This window comes from Anser brachyrhynchus, assembly GCF_964034855.1.
Source record: "Anser brachyrhynchus genome assembly, chromosome: 3".
In the NCBI taxonomy this organism is placed as follows: Eukaryota; Metazoa; Chordata; class Aves; order Anseriformes; family Anatidae; genus Anser; species Anser brachyrhynchus.
This window is the reverse complement of record NC_137696.1, coordinates 102,325,524-102,351,106: the sequence shown is the minus strand read 5'-3', so window position 1 is coordinate 102,351,106 and position 25,583 is coordinate 102,325,524. Positions and strand designations below refer to the sequence as shown.

Here is a 25,583-nt window from a genome sequence, read left to right as displayed (position 1 = left end):
GTGTTATGAACACCTAAACATCTGTTTTTTAGGACATGCTAGCTGATTTATTGTTGCTGCTCCAGAAAGGCTTATCTGTCTGTGTCATTTCTGCTAGCCTATGCAGTTGTCTTGATGGATCCAAAGGCACTAAAATAGCACTTCACATGATCATTTACTGAACCTCAATCACTCCTCATGCATCTTCATTACACACACATGAGGCTTAATTCTGTTTCTTTGCCTTTGAATATAGCTGTAGTCCCACAGTGGCAATCAAATGGGAAAATGAGAAACTAGCCTTACAGTCAGCTTCTCAGAGTATTGAGCTCCGTTTATTTCTATAATGACAACAAAATGCTGTGCCATTCATTTGTCTTTATGGCCACACTTTTCAAACAGTCATGTATAAGACAATTCAAAGCTTGAAACAACTGAAACAACTTTGGGAACAGCAGGACAAAATGTTGGGCAGAATTACAAATGAGGTCATAAAAGTCAAATGTCAGGAATGTCACTTCCCATGTATAACACAGTTTATAATTTAGATTTAGTTCATATGCTCTTGCTGCCCAACCTGCAACAATTTCGGCATTAGGTATTGCATGTCCCAGGGCTTTGTTGTAGAACTTGAATTCAAAATCACTGGCACTGAAACTGAAATCTGGGGGTATGTTTTCATCTTTTCTTTCCATCTCTTATCTTGAGGAAAGTTCAATCAAGTAAAGCAAAAACCTAAGAGTTTAAGAAGTAATTTATTTTAGAAGAATGATGAGAATAGGTATGATGCTCCCTTATTCTGGCAAAGAAAACATCACTTTACAGCCATTTGCTTGCAGAAAAGCATGTCTACATATTTGGTTAGACCTTACACCTATCACTTTCTGATCTGATTTCCAACAGTCCAAACTCATTCTTTAAAATAGTTTTCTCTATAGAAAATGATATTTTAGAATTAATGGTGATTTTTTTTTTCTTGTTCCTCTAGGATGATTACTCCTTACAGCCTTGTAGGCACAAGCTCAGTGCCTTGTCCTCTTGCTTCCTTCTTTCCCTTGTCTGTCTTCCTCCTCTGAGATCTTTTGCTCTGAATACTCTCACACTTTTACTCTCTTTGTTCAAATACAACTTTTGGGGGGATCTTTTTCTACCGACACATTTTTAATTGAGGAAGGAACTGAATCATATTCCATGCCCCTTACTGTTTCCAGTCTTCTTCCAAGGGAATAAGTGCCTACCTCTGTGGTGATTTTCTTATGTGGAAGGGAGGTACTTTCTCTGAATTAATGCGTTAATAGGTGAGATGTATCTTCCTGAGAAAGAAGTTGTGCTAGATATAGCGCTGTCACTGTAGCACAGCAGTCTCACATGGACCTCCTCTCAGACCAGTTGAGAGAAGAGGATATCCAAAAACATTAATTGGGAAATAAGACAGCATGTAGCACTTGGGAAATTCAGAAAGAATTTCAAACAAGCCAGTATACTAGACAGGAAGCCTATCACGTAGCCTGTGCAGTGAGCAGCTATCCTGAGGTAGTCAACTGGGAGACAAAATTTTAGGAATTGGCCATAAATCTGAAGACTGACTTGTCACTTCAAATCAGCTATCTCAGCCCATATAGACACTGTTCTGTAAGATTTTCTCCTAAACATATATACCTATAATCATTTTCCCAAAATACTGGCAGGGAGGCACATATTTCTTCTTTTGAAGCATTTTTTCTACCTTCATATTTAAACAAAGAAGGTAACATCCCAGAGGATGAGATAGAATTTCCTTTAGGGAGAAGGAGGACTGCATGGTTAAAGGCTTTATCATTTCATTAGAGTAGATAATTAGGTAATTAGAATGATTAAAAGTTGACAAAGCAACAGAATCAGATGAATTATAACCCCCAATCCTAAAAGTAGCAAGGGGCAAAGAGAAGCCTCTTGAGTTAAACTACTGAAAATCCTTGTATGACAAAGGTTAACAGTAGAGGAGATGAGGGCAAATGTTGTTGCTTATCTCCTGTTAAAAGTACATTTCTTTAATCAGAACCTCCCAGGCTAACATAAGGAAGAGGGTATGGAAGGGAACATCGCCTTTTCTGGAAAAGAGCCTGGAAACACTTCCTACAGACGGCAGCCTGGTTTGTTCGAAACACTGTTTGTTCTTCAAAGCAGCTGAGAGCTGAGAGAAAGGAGAAGTGATGGAGATGTATTTGGGACTCAGCTGACCTTACTTAAGGGAGATAAATTACTGCCTTAATTTGAGAAAGTTTCAGAACAGAGCTCTGGAAAATGTTGGTATTATTTTCCTGATAAATAACTGAAGCAAATTACTTCATTTAATGTTAATTTGGACCTTAATTTTTCCTCTCCATTTAATGTCAGTAATATATATTTACATTTAGAGTTGTGACTTTGCAATTCCAGTTTCTACCAGAATTCGGATACCAAGGCCAGAAAATTTTCTGGTTGGGGGAGGGAATGGGAGATTCAGCAGACTTATGGCTGTTGACCTACTCAGCCAAAGCCACCCCGACAGGGTTGCTCTGAAGGGAAGACAGGACTACACTGCCTAATGGATGTGCTGAATTAGCATGTTTCCTGATCAGTCCTCATCTTATTGGCAGCCTGAGCTGCAAACAAAACAGCTGTCCCCTGGAAGGACCCCACGAGAGGAAGAGTAAAAAAATACACAAAATTACATAATGTCATTTAGAGGTGAATTTTTATTACAGTGGCACCCAAAGGCTCCCTCCAGGAACAGAAACAATTTTAATCAAAAATGCTTATTAAAACACGGTTTCAATCCTTATGAGTCATAACCCTCATACATCTAGAGTATTATTATTGTTACTACTGCCATAATTCATGTGGATTCAGAGACATACTTCATGCATTTTCTAGAACTCATTTTTCATAGTAATTTATGCTCTGCAAAGCAGCATCAGAACACCAAAAAAAGTATATTCACAAGTGCATGTTTTCACATACATAAATAAATCAGTCTGTACATCATTGTTCCTTCCAACTTCCCAGTCCAAAGAAGATATAATGATGGTTATGTGTTCCACATTTTTAGTGGTACCAGGTACTCATTACTTGACTTACATACTCCTATATATGCAAATACAAGTGTACACACACACAAAGAAGTCTCACTCCTTCTGGATAAGCCCATGGCTGTATTTCATAGAATCACAGAATGGTTTGGCTTGGAAAGGACCTTAACGATCATCTAATTCCAACACCCACTGCCATGTATCAGGTTGCCCAGGGCCTCATCCATCCTGGTCGTGAACCCCTCCAGGAATGGGGCATCCACAGCTTCTCTGGGCAACCTTTTCCAGTGCCTCACCACCCTCTGAGTGAAGAATTTTTTACTAATATCTAACCTAAATCTCCTCTCTTTTAGTTTAAAACCATTCTCCCTTGTCATAACATTATCTGCCTGATCAAAAAGTCATTCTCCATCTTTTTTATAAGCCCACTTTAAGTACTAAAAAGCTACAATGAGGTCCCTGCAGAGCCTTCTCTTCTCCAGGCTGAACATCTCTAGCTCTCTTAGCTTACTTTCTTCACAGTACATGTGCTCTAGCCCTCTGATCACCTTTGTGGTCCTCCTCTTGACCTACTTTAACAGATCAGGTTAACAGATCAGCCCCCTTCTTGTGCTGGGGGCCTCAGACCTGGATGAAGCACTCCAAGTGGGGCCTCAAAAGGGCAGAGTAGAGGGGGAAAATCCCCTTCCTCCACCTGCTGGCCACTCCTCTGTTGGTGCAGCCAAGGATGCAGTTGGCCTTTTGGGCTGCAAGCGTGCACTGCTGGCTCATAGCAAGCTTATTTTAGCAAGCATTTTCAAAAGAAAGCTAATCTTTAATAAATTATCATAATGAGAATATAATATCAAGTAGCCACCATAAAGAAATTCTCTCTTTTTTTTTTTTTTGGAATAGACATGCTCAGCCAGTGGATATGGTGGTATAGAACCAAAACACACTTTAGCAAGAGTAAGTGGTCTCCAGTTCTATAAAAAGATGTCTGAGAAACATCAGTATTACTAAAATTCACTGAAGTAAGTACGAATAAGATGAAAGGTGCTCAGAGATGCAGCTGCTAATTTGATCTTTGAGGTAACTCGTATGTGACTCTCACATTTAAGGTTTAGATGGTAAGTTATAACGAATATTACTGTCTCACCACATCAGTTTCTTATTCATACCCTTCATTTAATTTGGGAAGAAAAAAAAAAAAAGAACACTTCTAAGGTTTTAATATCTCTTAATCTTTTATCGTAAGGATAGTCTTTATTTCTGATTTGTCATTGCTTTCTCAAGAAAAAAAGTAATGGGATACCTTTGCCTAAGGTATGTCCAAATTTACTCTTGTGTGCTACCCTAGGTTTACATCCCACACTCTAGCCTGATGAGTACTGCTGTGAATTTGAGTGCAGTGAGGCAGGGTAGAGCAGAGAGCAGAAGAAAGTTATGGGCAAAACCTGGTGTTCAAACTTGGACTTAGTGTCTAGTTGAAACTGATTAGTAGTTCCTAGGATGTGTCTGTTAATTCAAGCTGTTGGAAATGGCCAGTTGTTTTTGTTTGTTGGTTGGTTGATTTTTTATTGTTGTTAGTTTGTTTTTGAAGAGAAGAGAGAGATTACGATTAGTAAGATGGCATGTAAGAAAAGCAAAAACAGATTAAATTTCCATCTCTGTTACTGATTTCAGTTCTTGGGTGAAGGCCCAAGTCTACCACTGAGGGGCTGATGATATCTTCAAAATTCTTCTGCCAGGGTCTGCTTTTCCACTACTCATTATAATCAAAGCTGCTGATTTATGCTGCTGCTCAGTCATGAAACTTGAGTTTCTGCCTGTACCAAATTTGTGGATGTGGAGCAGACAGCTGTCCCAAGCACTCACAGAGAGCTTTTCCCCTGCAATGTGTTCAGTGGGAGCACATCACCCAACGCCGACAGCTGGAAGCACTTCTATAGGCATCCTTATAGTTAGATCACTTATCACTCTTTTCCTACGTTTTCCATATGTGCATTATTATTTTCCTGTTTGTGACCAAGATATGCTGAAAACTGAAGTGCTTAGGTCCTGTGGTCAATAACTGGGAATAATTTCTTGTTGGAAAGGCATCTTTTAGTAGAATGGAATCTCAAAGCAGAGACAATATATTTGGCATATTTTATTGTGAACTTGCATGCACATACTACCTTTTCATCTACAGCTAATCAGAGGCAGAAAGTAAAAGATGAAGAACTAGAAGTAAATTCCAGCTAATAAAAAAGAGACTTTTTAGTTGACTTAGGAAGTTTCTTTGCCAGCTGCCTCTAGCCAAAGAGAAATATTATATTCCCAGTGAAACATTATTATCAGGTGGATTCTTAACACAAAGACACCTCAAGCCCTGAAGGCAGACAGTCTATAAAATTTGAAATCTTAGAAATACTAGGTGAGGAGATAGCTATTATCTTCTCTCTCTCTCTCTCTTTTTTTTTTTTCTTCAGGAGAAAAATCTAGGTAAATCAGATACTTTGAACTTCCATGTCTGATATTTCTAATAACAACAGATGCTCCTTTTCATATTTCCACATTCAGACTCGTTACTTCTGACAACATTTATTTGAAAAATAGAAAGCGGCACAGTTATCCATGCCCCCTTGCCCAGTCTTACTCTTTAAACAAAAGTCCTGAGCCTATATTTTCTTCAAAAATCACTTTTTTACTTAGTTGTAGAATGTGTTGAGACATTCTACATGACTAAGATTTGCATCATGTTTTTTTTTTAACATTATAAGCTGAATCTGTCATAATTCTTCACACAACATTTTTTTTCTACCTTTGAAGTTCTGCGTATAGAAGGTTTGTGAGATGAAGAAATTCAATCTAGGAAAAAGGCTTTTTTCAGTATCTTTGCCCAGTATTGTGTTTTTAAATGATAAATAGCCTTAAAAGATACCTGTATTATGTTTAACCACTTTAATCAGAGTACAACACATCTGTATTAACTAGAATATTTAACTTTCCAACTGTGTTGGTGGAAAATATTTTTTTTCGCATTCAATACCTAAAATTTTCTGAAAAATGCCACTCAGTACAGAGAAATGTTAAGAACAGCACTGCACTTTTTCCAAGTCTGAACAAAAATTAATGAGAAAAGCATTAGAAATATAACTTTCTTAGTAAAACTTCAGAGCCACCAAAGCTGGGGTTTTATCTTCATTTCTACAAAATGACTGGCAGAATCTCAAGCAAACAGATTTTTCAATTTCCAGTTATTTGCGTTCATTTACCTAATAGCTTTGTGGTACATTCAACTTCCAAGCCTTCTCAGAACTTTCCATTTTAAGATAAGATCTGCTAACCTGGCCCATACGAAGTTAAGTGTATAGTTAAACCAAGCAAGATAAATCTAACCTTTAAGCTCTTGTTAATCACAAAGAAAAGGAAAGACAAAATCAAAAGACTGATATCCCCTATTGATTTGGCAATTTTGCTTACAAACTTATTTAGTATGTGCTAACACAGGAAGCTATTCATAAAGAATAATCTGTGTACAACATATACAGCACCATGTCTCTCACTGCTGAGATTCCTGGGAAGAATATGAAAATGCCCACCCCCTGATAATGAAACATCCAGGAGCAAATTATAAGGATGTAAATCCCCATGCAGATCAGAACAATTTCTTCCATATTATTCTTGTGCATAGTGTGATTTTATTTTATTTTATTTTTTTCCACTGGGGGAGACTGTGGGAGGGACCATGAAGCCTCATGAATTCAGGGAATTGTTTGTATAACCTGGTTGCTGTTGTAGTTAAGACGCTTCTGTTTCCTGGTTTGCCCATAGCCTACATGTAAGGGTTGGGTTTATGAGAAAACATGTAAGAATAATGACAACAGCTCCTTTCTTTACATGAAGATACTGAATGTGTCTATAAACCATAAGACAAAATACAAAAGGATTTTTGTATCCTCTTGACCCTGAATGTCTACAAAGGCTCAGAGACAACCTGAGTAACAAGGGTAACATTTTATGTTTTATAGTAATTGGATTCCTAAAGATTCTAGATTTTGGAAGCAGTCAGGACTATGAGATCCTGTAGTCTGTCCTGCTATGTATCATTATTATGCTTTACTTCATTCTGCTCTTTTATTCCTTATTAAATCAAATAGTATGAGTCCAGCTATTATTAAAGATTTTGGTTTTGCTAAATAAATCATACTTTTGAGAAAGATACTATTTTTGATCTGAAAATATAAGAAAAGGAGACTCAAATAATTCTCTGCGTAGCTTGTTCCTGTGATTAATCACCACAGAGTTAAAAATGTAGCCCGTTTTCAGTGTTTTGTTTTGTTTTGTTTTTCACTTCAGCTTTCAGACATTGTTTTTCATTGTTTTTCTCTTTTAAAATGAGGAGCCATTTAACATAGCATATGATGTCATTGAAAACACCACTAGTTCTTTATAATAATATATAGGAAAATGTCATTAAGTCTGTCACTTGGGCATTTTCTTAAGCCCTCAGAGAAATTTTGTTGTGATCATCCATAACATTCTACTAATTGTACAGGATCTTTTTTGTTTGTTTGTTTTAATGAATATACAAAGTATATATATATTATTCTAGTACTTTCCTCTTCAATACCACATGTGGGAAAATGACTTCCCTATACAATTCACTGTCCCTGAGCAAACCAGTCCTGTTGTGGTCAATGGTACTCATGTTCTGGGAGCTTGTTTGTCTTTGCACCGGGTTTCAACCACTGCTTTCAACTTAATGGTCCATGCAATGGGATCCAGAATTAGCCAAAGGTTTGGGCAGGTTTTAATATAATATAAACTAGAATCCCTAACTTTTTAAGCAGAGGAAAGTCAAAGAGACTAGAGAAAGTGGAATAACGATAAAGGGAGTTTATAAACAGCTCTGTTGCTCTGCTGCTTTGCAGACTTGTCCTGGCACCTGAGCTTGGTTTTGCTAAGTTCAAGTGACCTTCCAAATGGCATCTAACTCAGCTCACTTCTCTCTGGTTGCAGGAAATTTCTTTTACCATCTCTGAGACCTGGTATCTGCTCTCTGTCCCCCCCCCACCATTTCTCAGGTTTCCTTTCCAGTCTCCTATGCCCACACAGACACCCTTGCACCTCTCAAACCCTAGAATTTTATTTCCTTGATTGTGCTCAGTAGGCACCCAAAGAAAGGAGCAATCCTAACTCAGTCTTCGTAAAGTAGTATAAAAAATTAGAGCGAGAGACACAAAGTCATTGACTGTCAGGTCTCCATTCAGTAACTCTGGTTTTATTTCCTTGTTCCTGATGGGTAATTTTACATTTGGCTGACTTAGAACACCTTTTGTTTTGATTAGATCAAGTTTACTAAGCCATCTACTTAGATGCCTCCTAGGAGGCTGAACAACTGGATATTGCTTTCCAGAGTGATGTGCTTAGCTCAGCTGTGCCAGAGCAGCATTGTTTCAATGAGAACTTGTTACAACATTAAGCTTGAAATACTATATCAGCATCAGGTTTGATAAACTAGTTTAGTAAGCCTGTGCATAGACACTATGGTTTACCTTAATGCAGAAGTTCATGGAAACAGGATTTAACTGCCTGCAGTCCGAATAAGTTGATAAATGCCTACTGTATGTTTAGCAAACATTAAGGTGCCTGTCTGCCCATCTGACTGATTATATTTCTTACCTAGTCTAGTTAACAAATACATTTTTATTTGTGTCAAAGATGACATTCTCTCTCTCTCTCTCTCTCTCTGATAGGATACACTAAATAAGTGTGGTGTGACAGAGAGGTAAACTGCTATGAAAAGTCAATACCATCACTGAAATAAGGAGAGATTTCACCTTTGCAGCTATAATGCATGACCTCTGCAAATGCAGCATGAAGAGCACTATTGACAAACAAAGCACATTGACAGCATTATGCAATACCTGAGCTGGAATAAACAAAAACATGTCTCAGCAACCCATTCATTCTCAAAACACCCAGGCAAAACAAAACAAAATGATGATACTTCATTAGTATAATTAACCAATAAATATTGAACTGATTTAAAAAAAAAAAAAGCACACACACAGCCATACCCTACTTACTAATTAAATTAAGAGCATAAGAAAAGTCATTCATTTAATGCAAGAAACCCAGTTATAACAAACAACTGGCCATTAACATTGATTATCATCATATTAATCCAAGAATGTAATTTATAACTGTGTTAAAGTGGATCCTGAGAATATTCATTTTTGAAAAACTGCTGCTTTGGGAGGATTTGTTCAGCAGTTAATTTTGTCGCTCACTAAGTAGCCACAGTCATGTTTTGGGAAGTCAGTAAGCATCAGGACTATGTTGAAGTGTTGCAGAATCTGACAGATTGAATGTCAGCTATGCATAATAGAAAGGAGAGGATGATTAATTTGTGTTTGTAATCTTTCCACCTTCCTGAGAAATATGAAAATTCTGCTCTACAGGTGAGTCACTGCAGAAGCTGTAAGTAGATAAATGCCACCTGTGGTTTTATTTAGATTAGGAGACTATAAGTTTGCATAACCACAGGTTAGATTTGAATACAGGATAATCTTAATGCTTCAGAATTTATAAGCATGGTACAATTTAAGTAGCATTTATTCAAACACTTCAATTAACTACTTACAGCTATAGAGACAGACCTTTTGTCAAACCCTTTTTGCTAAATTTTAATGAGGTTTAATGTCTCAAGTTATATTTATATTAAGAATTAATGTAGAGTATCAGCTCCCACCTTTCAGTTACCTCTCATTGGCTTAGCTATGTTCAAAGAGCTGGTGTAGAAAGTTTTTGTTGTTTCTGGTTTGGTTTGATTTTTCACCATCAGCAATCTCACCCTACTCGGAGAAGAGCAAGTTCTGTCAGAGAATTACCTAATGTTACAGAGGTAATAGGAATTAAATTAGCATCTACAAAATAAGAGCAGGGCCAGTAGTGGAGGTAGTCAGATTTTTCAATATAGACTGGTATCTAATTTTGTTTAATGAGGCCAGTGACCAGTAACAATTATTATTTTATTGTAGATAACAGTAAAACAGTAACTACCAAAGGACCAAAATTCTTCTTCCCTGTCTTGTCCCAGTCACACTGCAAAGTCTGGCCTGTTGTAGATCACCTCCCTCTAAAGCTGTTTAATACCTAAGAAGCTGACAATAAGTGGCATCACTTGTCTGAAATGCACTCAGTACTTGAATGACTTCTGAGTAGTGTATGGCTAAGCTTTGTCAAATCTGATAGATAGGAAATATGATACAAATCCTTTGTAGTACAGGCAGCCTGACAATGTCAAGAAGCAGCCCGTAGCAAAAAAGATCTTATTTTAAAGGTTGATTAAGGTACAATTTAGGTACATTGAGCATGTTATTGTAAACCCATAAAAGGAAAGAGAAGGTGCAACACAAGCATGTTCCCAAAGTACGTATACTGAATTGCTGCAAAATGGGAATACCCAGGGCCAGAGTCCAAGTACTTGAACATAATGTACACAGACATATGTTAACATTTAGGAATGTATCTATGCTAGTGTTCCTTCAGTAGTGTTCTAGTCACCATATAGTACATTCATCTGTTCCCCGCATACTAAATAAATAAAGACAAATTAATCACGCTTTAATCAAAATGATACATCTTAATGAATTTCATTAGTTTTCAGCCATTTAAAATATGCAAAATTGTTATATGAAGCTATTGTGCTACAAAAAGAATTCTGGCAACAATCAAGACATTTAGAGTTCTTGCCATTTTGAAAGGGAATCAGACTCTTTTCTCATGAATTATGCAATATTACATAATATTGACAATATTAATAAACAGATAATCTGGTCTTTGGAACTGTTAAAGCCTGATCATGTTTCCTATTGATTTTCAATTCTCCTGCCTGGATTTGGCACTTGTAGAAATCCCACTAGACAATCTCCTAAAGGCGTTTAGGCCCAGGAGGATGCAAGCAGGGCAGGATTTTTCCAATTTCTTCTAGATTCAAAGGGAAGACCCCAGGTAGGTAAGTGCATAATGATTTTTTTAAAACACTTACCTTATTTCAGGTACTTCAAACCTCTGAATATCCAATCCTTGACACACAGAGAATTTTTGATTCAGAAATCTTTCTGCTATTTATCTCATTAAGCATAATCTTCATTAAAATGTAAATAGAAATTAAAAAGTAATTAGATATAACCTAATTTTAAATATCCCTACACATGAGATGTCATGTCTTTCAGGGGTCTAACTACTCATTTGTTTAATTAGGGTAGCACTACTTTATCAGCTCAACAACTTATCCTTTTGTTTTAGCTACTTTCGGCTAAGTATTACAGGAAGGATTTTCTTTTAACTGCTGCGCTAAAGTGTGTTAAGAAAGCAAGTAGCTGATGACTCAGTTTTCGGGCATGATTTTGACACCAAAAACCTGGAAGTTGGCCTGTTCCTTTCTTTGGACAAGCACCTAAGGAAAGTTAGGAAAGGCAATGCTAGGCATGGCAATTAGCTTACCCAGCATGAAACTCAGTTGAAGTGGGTGCTGAAGAACAATTTGACTAAGATTTCTCCCTTCTCCTTCCCCTGGCACAGCAGCTTAAAAGTGGTAGCTACTCAGCAGTAGCAAGTCTCTCCCATTTTGTTTACCCTTAGCTACTCAAGTTGTGAAAGAATTAAGCTCCTTGTATGCTGGACTGTGTTGCACCATCTGTCTTATACTATCAGCTAACACAGCTGTGGAAGAGTCACTTCAAAATACTTCCAGATTACATTGTTCTAAATATCTTTTCTAGGAAACAATCAACAGCAAAATCCTGTTCTCCTTTGAGGAGTCTCAAATGCCTTTTGCTAGCCAAGCCCTTTCCATCTGTTGAAGTGTCAGAACCTTTGCTGTCTTTTCGGAAAAATTAAACAGACAAATTAAAACTTTATTTATAGATTACACTAATTTCTCCTTGGTAGATAGCACTTTATTAACATGCCTTCAAATAATTTTCTCTTGTTCTCTGTTTTGGGAATGAACTTTCTAAACTGTTACTTGGCTGTCAAACTCATAGTTAATCACTTTACATCTTATCCTTTTTTTCTTGTATTTTTAGATCTTCCGGTATGAAGAAAAGTTGTGCTGGTGAACATGGCTGATGAATGTATTTTCTACATAGAAAACCAGTAGGGCTTAGCTACCTTTATCAGCATTGACATTTTGCTCTGTTGATTATTTCCTGTGCCATGTAACTGATCATATAGTAGGTATAAAAGAAACACTGCAAAATCAGTGGTACCTTTCAGGTAAGTATGACTAGTAGGTGGGACCCCAAGTTTTAAATTACTATAAACCTTCCACAGCCCTATCAATACAAGTAGAAAAATAAACATAGAGAAGCCTGATTTAAACACATTCTTACAGAGCACAGAGGCATATCTTAATTGTTTTGTAAATGAGGAAACTGACGAATAAGTCTAACATCTTTGTTTTATATGGCCACACTTCCATTGGCCTGACATGGCTAAGGTTTGTTTTCAGACTTTGGTATTTTACTGCTAAAATGATGCCCTGTGCCTCTGGAAGTCAGGACACCAAAATCTCAAATAAGTCATCTAAAATTTGAGATGCAAAGCTCAGTGAGCGAATAGAACTACATTGCCCAACAGGACTTCATAGATAAGAAGTCTATGACAGGTTGGAGAATGGTACCCTAGTCTTCTGGTTATACTTCCTATAAATGCAAGATCAGATAGTCCTTGATTCAGTTTGAAGCTAAGCTTATTACTAATAAGAAGATGCAGCCTATCTCACATCTCAGCATGTGATACTCAGTCTTGATCAGAGATATCACATGCTGGGACCTGCTGCAAGTTCTGCTGATTATTCCTCTGTATTAAGATGAGGACAGCTGTAATATACTTCTTTTTATTCATATCGCCCAGACTCCTAAGAAATTGCCAATTCAACCCACAGCTGGCCAAAGATCTGGCATTCTGACAATACCCCATCAGAAATATATAGGCATGCTGATACCACCCACAAATGAGAAGGCATATTTACAACCTTCCTGTGAATATGCAACTGCTGGAAGAAAGAAGAGAAAGATCAAAAGTAAAGCTGCAGTACAAATACACTAATCTTTAGCGTAACACTCAAACTCTATTGAAAAGTAGACCCGAAATCAAAAGAAAGTAGGAAAAGTCAGAGAAGTGACTGACACAGCTTTTGGGGCCTGCAGGTGAGGAAAGACACAATCTCCAAGAGTCACTATAGCTTTATTACTAAAGATTTGTGTGTTTGATTCTAGAAGATGTTTTAAAAAGGACAATGAATAGAAGTGGCTCTGCTGCCTGATAGTTTACAGATTTCTTTGTATACAGCTACAGTTAACAACAACACTGCTGTTGGTAGAAAGTGAACATAAGAGGAAATGAATAGAGAGATAGGAGGCAAAATTTTTAAAGAAAGATCATTACTGTTGCTGTGTATAGGCTTCTAGTTTGCTGCTGTGTGCTTCTATTCAATGCTGTCTATGTGCATTTGCATGCAAATAAACAGGTTTTCTGGCACTGTCATGCTCTATCATACAGTAACTGATGTGCCTGTTTATGAAACAAAAGAAGTCTCCCACTGAAAAGTAGGTCTCTGAGTTAAATTTCTCTGGGTTATGTTTCAAAATACTTGACCTACTGAAAGAGAGCAGATGAGGCCTACAGATTGAAACATATACCTTAACTATTTATAGGTTCAGAATATCACAGGGTTTAATGGTATCAAAGTTCAGTGCACTTGCTTGCTCCATTCTGAGGCAAGATGAATTTCTCACTTGTGAAACAATGTCAGATATCTCTAGCCTACATATTATAATTTAAGCCATGAATATTAATTTTCTAATGCTTCAGTACATTAACACATTGTTGTAATTCATACATAAATAGTGACATTCATATGAACACTAAATAAAATATGTGTGTTCATGTTTAAATGACAGGCTTTTTCATCTTGCACAGTCTTTCATAGGCACCAGATTTGATCTGTTTGCAGGTCCTTGTCCCTGCAACTTTCAGCTGATAAATAGTGATATGTTTGACAGAATGGGAAGGATGCACATTGCTTAAATCCCCATCTATTTAAAAACTACTTTTCAGCCTTTTATATCATTGTGTATTATTGCTGTATCATTGAATATTGTTGAATGTTTACTTTGAATATTTGAATATTATTGAGTATGAAAATTGAATATGGAATGTTGAAAATTATTGCCAGACCTGTGATATGTTTAGCAATACGTAAAAACCTAATTATCTGAGGGAAAGGGAAACAAAAACCTTGGTAAATTTCACCTGTTCCTAACTTCACTGCCAGTGAAAGAAAAAAGAAAAAGAGTTTGACCACCTATTTCAGAGTAGTCAGGATTATTTCACCTCAGAACAATAAGAGTGATACAGCAAACTGACTAACAGAAAAATTTGGTAACACACGAATTAATTAATTTTGCAGGTGCATAGAATTTTATTTCAATGAAACAATCAGTTCCCTGTTCTTAATTTTTGGTGTGCTCCATGCAACAATAAAAAAATAAAAAAAAATTAAAAAGAGGTAATTTAGGAAAATTATATTAGAAGCAAAAAATCTAATTATCTAGCCAAATTGTATACACCAAGTCAGACTTCAGTTATTTACCAAGACCATTATGGTTAGTGAAATTGCCATGTGTATTTGTGCAGCTGTAGTAGATATACCTTGATGAAGTCTAGAAAATTACACTAATGAGGCTTGCAGTGACTTATTAAGACAGCCTGGAAGGTGATTTAGTAATTTGTTCATAAAGGACTCCTCATGCTAGTTGTTTTAAACACCACAGTAATGTTTCCAACAATGTACAGTAAGAAATTTTTTTGAAATGAGGTTCACAGTTCAAATACTGCTACTAGTATTAACTAGACAGTATTTTGACTTTTCTCTTGTCCCATCCTCACAGATAAAGTGGGCACTCCAGAAATACTGAAGCAATCCCTCACATAGCTATGACACTTCCCCACTTGTACATAATTAAACAGTATTAAAAAAACAACTTCCACTGACATTTGACTTTTATCTGCAGCTGTGCCCTTTTATGAACTCCTGTGATTCTGCTATCCTGGATGCTCACGTAAGACATTGCTTAACTTTACAGGTATTGGCTGGCAGGACTGAAATTAAGAGAATTTACTAGAATTACTAGATCAGAGAAACTTGGATTAAAATTTTCATTGTTAAATTTTAGGAAAACTACCCCCTTTCTGTTACAGATTGGCAATAAATCACAATATTAATATTTTTTTCTAGTTTTAATTGTATGTGTGTATTATTGTTAAAAGATAATTATATGATAGTTTAAAGCACCTATGGTACTGTTCATTAATTGTTTTGTCATCCTATTTCTAGCAGCATATTTCTTAGGCATGCTATCTCTAAACTTTTCTGCAATAAAGGATAATAAAATTGAGAAAAAGCCCAAAATGTTAGAGGTTACTTCAGCTGAGTACAGTCTTTCAGTTCTGCATACAGATAAACAACAAGTAGCTCAGGTAAGAACAGCTTTCTCATGGGTACCTACCATAAAAAAAAAAAGACATATTACTTCCTTGACAAGAAAGAACTGTACCATTTTGCTTTCCAGTGACCCCTCTGGCCATTTCAGGAATAACAATGACAGGCTTAGGTGGGAGTCATCAGTCATCTCAGCTGGAACAGCATTTGTCAGAGAATTGCACAAGGAAAGCAAATAATAATCATAACAGGTAGATTTATTAATAAAAAAAAAGTGAAGAACATCCTTTTCTTCTGTGGAAAAAAATTGAGGGAGGAAATATATGTGAAAGATTCAGAGTAGGGCAATTATGCTGTTCTATACCAAACCCCAAGACTTTTGTCTTGTTAATGGAAGAAACAGAAATTAGCTATTGGAAACAGCCAATGAAAAATGATCTTTTATACAATATCTCCTGCAGTTACATGATTCTGGATAAATATGAAATAACCTTTCCTCCACTCCAGAGACAGTTATACAACATTAGCTATGAACGCCCAGAGCCAGTGGTCTCTCTTTGGAAGCCAGTCCCTGGGAACAGCACACACATTAGGTACTATACTGAGGATTTCAAAGGGTTACCGAGAGAGGAGAAGAAGCTGAGATATGTTGCCTCTTGGGAGAAGCAGGCCATTCCTTCATTTTACCGAAATCATTAGTCACACAGAACCTCATTCCTGAGTGGGATCTGCAGATATAATTAGTGCTCAAACTCTCATTTGCATTCTTGCTATAAAAGTTAATATTTTACATGTCAAATAACCCAAATGGATTCACTTTTAATATTAAAAGCACTGCTGTTCATAATACATATGCAGAAGGCTTTATTACACATATTAATGTCTTATACCAGGTATCTTTTGTGTTAGTATAATGAAATATGACTTATTAATGCAGTTGTGAATCTTTTTGTTAATAGTCTGATTATAAATGTGTTTAATCTACACAATTTTAGTACATTCTGAATCACCATTAGTCAGAAAGATACCTTTTCCCCCCTTTGCACAATTTAGTCTCACATTTTCTTGCAAGTATCCTGTTCTGTCACTGCAAGTGATGCCAAAAATATTTGTAACTGTTGGGTCTCAGGAAAAGCGTGATGACTGTGTCTGAAAATGGATGTGTCCTCCATGGAGCACCATGGCTGATCAATTGCTAAACATCCAGTATTCAGAATCTGTGTACTAGAAAATGTCATGAAAATGAAACCTATTATTGTTAGAGTTTGGTGTACTATCTCCATATAATATTTTGAGCACTACTTCTAAACAACCAAAGCTAAATCAGTCAGCTGGGAAGTGGTAGGAGATCTTTTCAAAACCAATTGTTCTGTAAGTATCCATTAAAAGATCCTAAAACTGCAGTTAGCATAAGTCCTATGGAAACACCTGTGACATCCATATGAATAGCAAATGAATTCTTTATGATTGGTGCTATTACAATGAATACTAACTGAATTCCTTATGAACAGTGCTGCTAAAAAGAATATCAAATAAAATCACACTGAAGCAATTCTTAAATTAAAGAGCTACTTCTAAAGAGTCCACCTAGCATAAACTCAGGCACAATAACAACAGCTAGGGGAACATTTATTGCATATATAATATGTGCAGAAAAATCAACAGCAGCCTGGAAATGTATTCAGAACAATGAACAAAAAAAGACATGATCATTTTTTATTTCTTTTAAGAGATGCTATAAACCTGGAGCATCATTGCTACATGCTGCCTTTCTTGCTAGTAGTCTTAGATTTTCTACATCATTGTACTATGCAAAACTGTCATACCCTCCCTCGGTTCAAATGCATTTGTCAGAGTGATTGAAGGGTTAATACAAGAGAAGCACAACTACAAGAGAATCACAGGAGACTGATAGAACTGTGCACATCATGGGAGTATGTGGTGAGTTACTATCTCTACAATTCCTACTGGCTCTGCAAGCTGGAGGGCTAGCTTATAGATATTAATGCACTCAAAAGACTGTAATTCACTTCTTGGCAGGGCTAGTATGGTCAGGAATTACAAATACAGTAATTAGCAGTGAGCGTACATCTTCACAGTGCAGATCACAGTCACGCTCCTCAAGGCCATTGTTTCTTTAGCTGGAGGGAGGAAATTGGGAAGAAAGCATCAATGATTTTTCTTCATAGAAGAAGGCTGTGCTCCAGAAAACTTGAATCAGTGTGGTGACAATGTTATCTTTCCAGTATAAGGTAGTTTAGTAACTGGTGCCAAGAATCATAACGTGAAGAAACAAAAAAACTTGAACATGTAAAAAGATTTTCAACTATATTTCTGCTTAAATCACATGATAACTTGTGCTGTAGAAGCTGCCATCTTGCATTTTTGATTTGGCTTTTTTTTTTCTTTTTTTTTTTTTTTTTTCCACTGCTGTATGTCTTGCTATAGGAGTGAGACCTACCATGACAGGGCTTCCATGAAGTTGTGTGAAGGCAACCTGCAGCACTACAGTATGCCCAGAGAAATTTGCCTGTCTGCATTTAAATAACTTCAGTAAAGAAATCAAATATAAAAATCTAAATTATGGCACATGCAATAATGATGTGTTGCTTGCATTAATGATACTGTTACTAAATATGGATGGCACTTATGAAAAGACAAGGGGATAAGTACAATGTCCTGATCAATTGGGTGACCTGAAAAGTGAATACTTGATTAAATTACAGTAACTTAACAAATTGCTCCCACATCAGCCAAGTTATCACTATCTTGTGTGTATTCTCAGTGAGTCTTAGAGAAGCTGATCTGTATTGATTTATGACTTTACTTCATATGTGGAATGAACTAAGGGTATTCAGTCACATCAGCTTAGCTGGTGGGCAGTTTATTTGAGTGTTATGACTATTCACATTGCAAAACCATACTACTAACTTTAACTTAGAAACTAGAATGTTTATATTAAAAATGTAAAGAAAATTCCTAGAATAACCATCCTCAAAACCGTGATATTGCAGATGTTGTATATCTAGAAGGCCATTGATAATTTATGATGCTTAGTCACTGTCAACTGACCTGGTTATTCTGCATCACACGCATTACTTTGTAACATTAACACCCATGAAAATGATGGTAACAAGACAATATTTTGGTTTAGTAACTACTTATGCTGATGTAGTACTTAAGCAAATAACAATAGAATAAATAAAAAGGCAAAGGGTAAAAGAAATAGCCTTTAGTATTTGAAGTACCAAAAGAATCACAAGTTTTAAGTGCTGAGTGTCAGAAAAGTAGCTCCACAAAGAGATTTATTCACCAGCGCTAGGACAAAAGATTACATGTCTTCAGTGTGAGAGTACCCCAGGCACAAACTTGTCTGCTTCTGGGCAAATTCAAAAGCAATTTTGTACTTACAAGCTTGAAACCTAACAAACAGGACTATAGAAAGAAGATCTTTCTCCATCTATGTTATGTGAAAGATTTGATCTGATGAGTACTGCTAGAGCATTTCAACAGATGAAACAGTGCACAAAATGAAGACAGGTTCTTTATGCCTTAGTTTACCTAGGTATTGCTGGTGCTATAGCAATATTCAGACAGGACATGAGCCTTTTGACAGCCGTATTCAAATTCACATCTCCTCATCTTAGGGATATCCTAAACACATTGTTTGTTCTCAGCCTCTCTTTTTGAAGTTGTCTAATTCTGTACAACACACAAAAACATTCCTCATTTAAGAAAGGGCATTACATAAGAAACTATGAACTAGTAATCTGGTCATTTATTTCGGCATGGGAAAATCTAAGAATCAGTCCTTCTGCCAAGGACTGAAGCTATAACTGTTTGTTAAAGTAGAAAAGGTCCTTACCAGACGGGTTTCCAAACATTCTGCCTCAACATGTGCCTCAGTGACCCAATGTATCCTGAATCCTTTTCTGTGCAGTAGAAACGTTTCAGCAGGAAGCATAACCCACATGCCTAAGATTAATAGGTAGTGTAACTTTTAGGTAAGATATAAATCTCCTACTGTGGCAAAAAGAAAGGACATTTGGAGTACGCTGTAACTAGTCAACATAGTATAAAGACCACAGTGCTATTCCCTCTTCTCTGGCACCAGTCCTTTAAAAAGTGACCTGCGCTTGTTTTCTGTAAAGAAAACATTCAGGCACCCTGATTCAGAACAGGTTTCTACAGCTGACTTGCAAAAAAGAACATGTGATTCTTTGATGTTCTATGGGACCAAAATATTCTCTAATTGCTATCCCTTGGACACTTATTCAGTCTGCTGCTGTTTGGGATTCTGCTCTGAGGCATCTAACGCTCCCTATGTAAGTATAAGATGTCTGGTGGTGTCTGGAGAGATGATTTTGATTCTACTCATTTTAGGACCTGAATCCTTTACTGGGACTTACTCTGAAAGTCCAAATGACATTGAAAATAAGATTTTGAATCCTAAGCCACCCAGATGGATTAACATTTTATAATCATTAAATCCTACCTTTAAAAAAAAAGTATTTCAATGTCCACTGAGCTCAATAGGAGACTGTTGCTGTTCTCTATAAAGACTGGTCAAAAGGTTTTTGCTTTGATATCCAGTAGGTCAAATTCTAAAGGTAAAACCATACTTTTCCCTGTGTCTCTGGCATCTCATCTTTCATATGTTCTGATTGTTTGGTGTCTGTCCTAGTGTGTCAAAAGATATCCAGTGGAGTCCTCTTATCCTAATAAAATCAACCAGGGAAAGTAGATAGGGTCATAGTAATAATCTTTGAAAGCAAACAATAGCTCCACTTCAAGCTTTAAGGTGTATGTGTTGTTTTGTTTTTTTTTTTTATCTTTTTCACATACTTACACTAAAAAGACACACATTTTATATTAGTAAAATATGACTGAAAGCACTAGATTTTTTTTCAAACAATAGGAACTGTTGAGACAATTTAGAAATAATTTAAGTAATTTCTTTGTATATGGAGCAGGCCATGTAAACACAGTAAATCTTTATCAGTGATCAATTGTGTTTTAAAAATTATGTAAATTCTGACATGTTGAACTACTGTAAGATTTTATTACCCTTCTGGACCTTAGAAAAATTTGTGATGATATCTTTGATTTTATGAGTTACTAAAACTTTAAACCTTTGCTAGACAAAGTGAATTAATACTAGGATTTAAAGCTGTTTTTAAGCTGCTTTTTTTTTTCTATAACTATTTTAATTGGGAAAAACAAAGAACACTGTCACATAAACAATACTTTCTTCACTTGAAATCCAATTCAATATTTATGCTGTCATGCCAGGGTAAACAATTTATCAACTTTCTTTTTTAAGTAAATATGGTTTGGGAGCATGACCTGAAAATCATTTGCCTGTTTTTATATAAATACTAAGGCAGATCTCTAAACCTGTGTGTTTTAAGCAACAAATGATTAATAAGCTGTCTAACACAGGTGATATTCTCAATACATTTTTAAAGGAGATTTTTTTTCCTTCGCTTCGATGTTAACAGAATAAATACACAGAGAAAGAAATGGGAAATAGAAAATATTATGCCTTTTCTCAACTCAGTTATAACACCCTGCATCAAGTAAATGTACTCATTTTCTTCTTTTCAAGAAACAGGTTTTGCTGTCAATGTTCCGTAAAAACTGTTCTGCAAGATGTTAACCTGGATTTCTTTTTGGTTCAGAAAAAAGACTGCTCATTATCTAATCAGAAAATTTTAAATGCACCTCTTCATGCCTGAGAAAGATCATCTCATAAACTCCAGTTGTATCTATACTGAAGTCAAAATCAAAGTGGGCTAATAAGAATCAGGCCCTCGTCATTGACAGCAATCACACCTGCAGGCCTCCCTCTATTTCTGTATCTCATAGCAGAGAGGGAGGAACAGAGCCAGCAGTTCAACAAAAATACAGTTTTATTCTACGTATTTTCCTTGTAGTTATTCTGGCACTTGCTGTAGGACACGCAAATGGTGAAGGAAAAATAGTAGGATGGGAAGGGTGGCTGGAAGGTCTGGATGGAGGAGGAAATTGGGCAAGGGGCTGCTGGTTGCCAGCCTCCATGCCAGCCTCCCCAGCTGCCAGCCTCCTTGCTGGCCTCAGCATGCTGTGTGGCTGTGGCTGGCAGAGCTGCATCTGCCCACCGCAGGGGTGCCGGGGGCCTTGCCCCACACTCCTGAGCCAACTCCTTCTATGCTGAGAACAAGGTTAGGTCTCTCACCACGTGTACATGGCAGCTCATGAGGAGGCCACTCAGAAGAGTCTCAGATGCAGGAGGTAGGGCTTAACTGCAACAGAAGTCCCCAAATCACTATCCTAAAAGCTATTTCTGTCTCATTCTGGAAGCACCTAAACTCTGTGATGACAGTCTTTTTCCAATGACTTTCATGTATAAAGTGTAAAAAAGAAAGAAAGAAACAAACAAACAAACAAAAACCATAGGATGTTGTTCTGGTTTTGGCTGGGAAATAATTAATTTTCTTTGTGGAGGCTTGTGTGATGCTGTTTTGGATTTAGGATGAGAATAATGCTGATAACACACCGATGTTTTTATTGTTGCAGAGCAGTGCTCACAGAGCCAAGGACTGTTCTGCTCCTCATGCTGCCCTGCCAGCAAGGAGACTGGGGGCGCACCAGGAGCTGGGAGGGAACCAGTCAGGACAGCTGGCCTAGGCTGGCCAAAGGGATGTCCCACACCAGGTGGTGTCATGCTCAGCAATGAAAGATGGGGTAAAGAAGGAAGAAGGGGAGGACATTCAGAGTGATGGCATTTGTCTTGCCAAGAAACTATTCCACATGATGATCCCTGCTTTCCTGGAAGTGGCTGCACATCTGCTTGCCAATGGGAACCAGGTGATGAATTCCTTCTTTTGCTTTACTTGTGTGTGGGGGTTTTGTTTTACCCAGTAATCTGTCTTTATCTCAACCCACAAATGCACAAAATTTTACCTTTCTGGTTCTCTCCCCCACCCCACTGGGGGGAAGAGAGTGAGCAGCTTTGTGATACTGAGCTGCTTGACAGGGTTAAGCCACAACAGACATTACAGAGTCCAAAACTTTCCAGGAAACCCCACTAGATCAATAGGATACCATTATTCTCTCCTGACTCCTCCACATCAGTCTTGATTTCATCTAAGTACAAGAAGCCCTAAAGGAAGACTGTGTCTCCTGTCCCTGCTGGGGTTTCTGATCAGGACTGATGTGAGAGGAGAAAACGTCCTTGACCCAAGTTCCCAGAGGTGCTTTCCCTTCAGACTGTATCTACCCCCATACACTGTAAATTCATCAACACGGACTGCAAATGCTACAGCAGATGAATTGATTCAGAACTGTTACCAAACTGAGGCCACCTTGGAAAACTGTCTTTTCATTGACTCACGGCTCCATTGCAAAGTTAGCTCTGACTATACTTGTTTGGACTGGAAAATCAGGAGTGTTGTATGTGAGTCTGGACCATATAAAGAATAACATGGAAGTTCAGGATTTGTATCTGCAGTCCCCACCAGAAAGAAGCCTACGTGCTATCTGACCAAGGAAATATCAACCTTGGACTGAGATTTTCATGTGTTGCATAGGCATATTAATTATATGTAAGTGTTGCGAGGTATTGAATGTTACAGGGAGGTGCTAACATTGCCTGTCTCTCCTTAGGTTGGTAAAGAAGTACTACCAGAGGCAGTTTCTATTCTTTTAACTTTTATAAGAGGGCTGGGGGCATTTTATCTACTCCTATAAACACCTTCCTCAATGCCTATTTAAGATTCTATTCCGAGATGCCTTGGTTTACCCAGACAAGAAGTAAAGTTTAACACAGACTTACAGTTTCAAGTTTTGGGAGCAGATGTTTGGAAGTCAGCCACCAGGGGTCCTGGTATTTTAGCAGCAAAGTCCCTTTTTGGATATAGCCCTAGCTAAAAGAGTGAATGTATGTATAAAGAAAAGATTGAATATATGAACTTCAAAGCTCTGAGTCATGCAGCAAAGAAACTTTCCATAACTAGGGGAAAATATCTTCTGAGAATATTTTTCTTTCCTAGCAGACCTCAAAGCATAAGAAAGTCAGGGAGAAATGAAGTCCATCTCAATCAACAAATAGCCATTATAGTCAATCTTACTTCATTTTATTTTCTACCCCATATTAACCAAAACCCTTATACCTATAAAGGAATAATGTAACTCATTATATAAAATATTGACTTGAGACTCATAAAATGAGAATCCGAGATCACAATTCAGGCACAGACCTTCTCTGGATGAATTACTGTGTCCTTTATGTTTTGTTTTTTTTTTTTTTTTTTTTTTTTTTTCCCTTGTCTACATAGTTAAGCTGTTTTATTATAAGCTTCTTGGCAAAAGAAGGTGCTGTCTTCCATTAGCATTCCTAAACACAATAGGACTTTAATTTTGACTTGGATCCCTGAGTCCTACTGTAATAAAAATGTCATACATTTTCCTATTTTACAGTAAAATAACCTGAGGTTCTTTAACGTTCTTCACTGTTCATCTGTTAGGACCTTATATCCTTTGTTTCCCTAAAATGAATCCCAACAAGAAAATATTATTTTCCCTGAACAACTATTAGCAATATTGTAGACCATGTCCTGAGACGCTTTTACTATCATTTTGTGTACTATAACAATATTCTTTGCTTTCTTTGATATGTTTTCTGTCTTCTAAAGCATCTTTGCATCTTGCTGACCGTTTAAAAGGTTGCTTTGATCTGGACTGATGGCTTCAATTTATTTACTCAGTAATTCCCAATTTGTTTTCTTGTTCAGTGTATAAGATTGTTTTATTTAGTAAGTATTTCCTAACTTGGTTCTATATTCCTAGATTAAGTTTTGTATATTTCATTAACCAATTTCTGTTTATTTTTGCTAGCCATTTTATATCAATGATAAAACACCTTTTGTATATGATCGCAGTGTTCTGCGCTTTTGCTCCCTCAAAAGCCATAAGCTTCATTACAAATTCTCACCTCTGCACTTACATTCAGATGTACATAATCATGAATAACAGAGGCCTTAACACCGATTCCTCACAACCTCTGTCCAGTCTTTCCCTTTGTGGCCTACACTTAAACTAGTTTTCCATCCAACATTTTTTTTGCCTTCATGGTGATTTCTCCAAGCCATTAATCTCAGATGTGGTACCTTCTCAAAGGCTCACAAGTAGACTATATCCACTGAATTTCCCTTATCTACAGTGGCAGCAATATCTTCAAAGAACTCCAGCAGGTTAGTTAAGCATGACCTCCCCTGCCTGAATCTATGCTGGTTATCCTTAATCAAACTGATTTTCAAGCTGTTTTTTCACACTTCCTTATGGTAGTTTATTTTTCCCCACAACTCTTGTTAAATTCACTCATTTAGAGTTTCTTGGACTGCCTATAATCTTTTTTGAAGAAAGATATTATTGCTTTTTTTTTTTTTTAATCAGCAAAATCATTCCTAAACAGATCCGTTCTTAATTCTGTCAGTAAATAGCCTTTTAGTCCTTCTGAGTTCCTCGCTAGCTGTTTTAAAGTATGTTTTCAGAACTGGTTTTGATGAGGAAAACAAAAATCACAAGTGCTTCCTTCATGCTTTTTTTTTTTTTTCCCTTCCCTGTGTTATTTTACCACACATAGTTAAAGGGAAAAAGCTACTGTTGTCAACAGAGAGCAGTAAAATTCAAAATACTTTGTTCACTATGCATTCATGGAGGTTGAGATGAGCTTTCCAGGCTGCTCTAATCCTTAGTGCAGTGGAATAGCTATCAAAAGCTGTTCCAAATGCATTCCTCCACTTACTTGGAACCAAGATGCAATGTGTCATCCTGGGGGAAATGGACTTGGTGATAAATTTACACATCTGTGACCTCCAGTCTCAATTACCGTGACTTCCTGTGCCTTGAGGTGAAAACCCATGTAATGTTGAAGCTGATAAGCAATGCAATACACTGCCAGCACATCACTCCTGTATATCAGAAATCCCTGGTTGAAGTTCAAGGTCACGGGCTTGAGCTGCAGAACTTCAGTGGGCTGGGACGAAGTATTTCAGACATATCTTCCTGTGTGGCAGCAGCTTGCCTGAATA

General features: G+C 37.0%; 1 protein-coding gene across 11 annotated transcripts in view; it reads right to left on the bottom strand.

Annotated features, from left to right (window-relative positions):
* The window catches only part of CSMD1 (CUB and Sushi multiple domains 1), a 1,150,108-nt gene that overhangs the window by 1,104,941 nt on the left and 19,584 nt on the right, over window positions 1–25,583 (bottom strand). For 2 of the 11 annotated variants that reach the window (XM_080586638.1, XM_080586629.1), the window contains exon 1: window positions 1–25,583. This exon is cut by the window's left edge. The exons of 8 other annotated variants lie outside the window; for them this stretch is intronic. The gene's annotated coding sequence lies outside the window, so the exon portion shown is untranslated. One more of the 11 variants, XM_080586639.1, reaches the window with a different exon arrangement.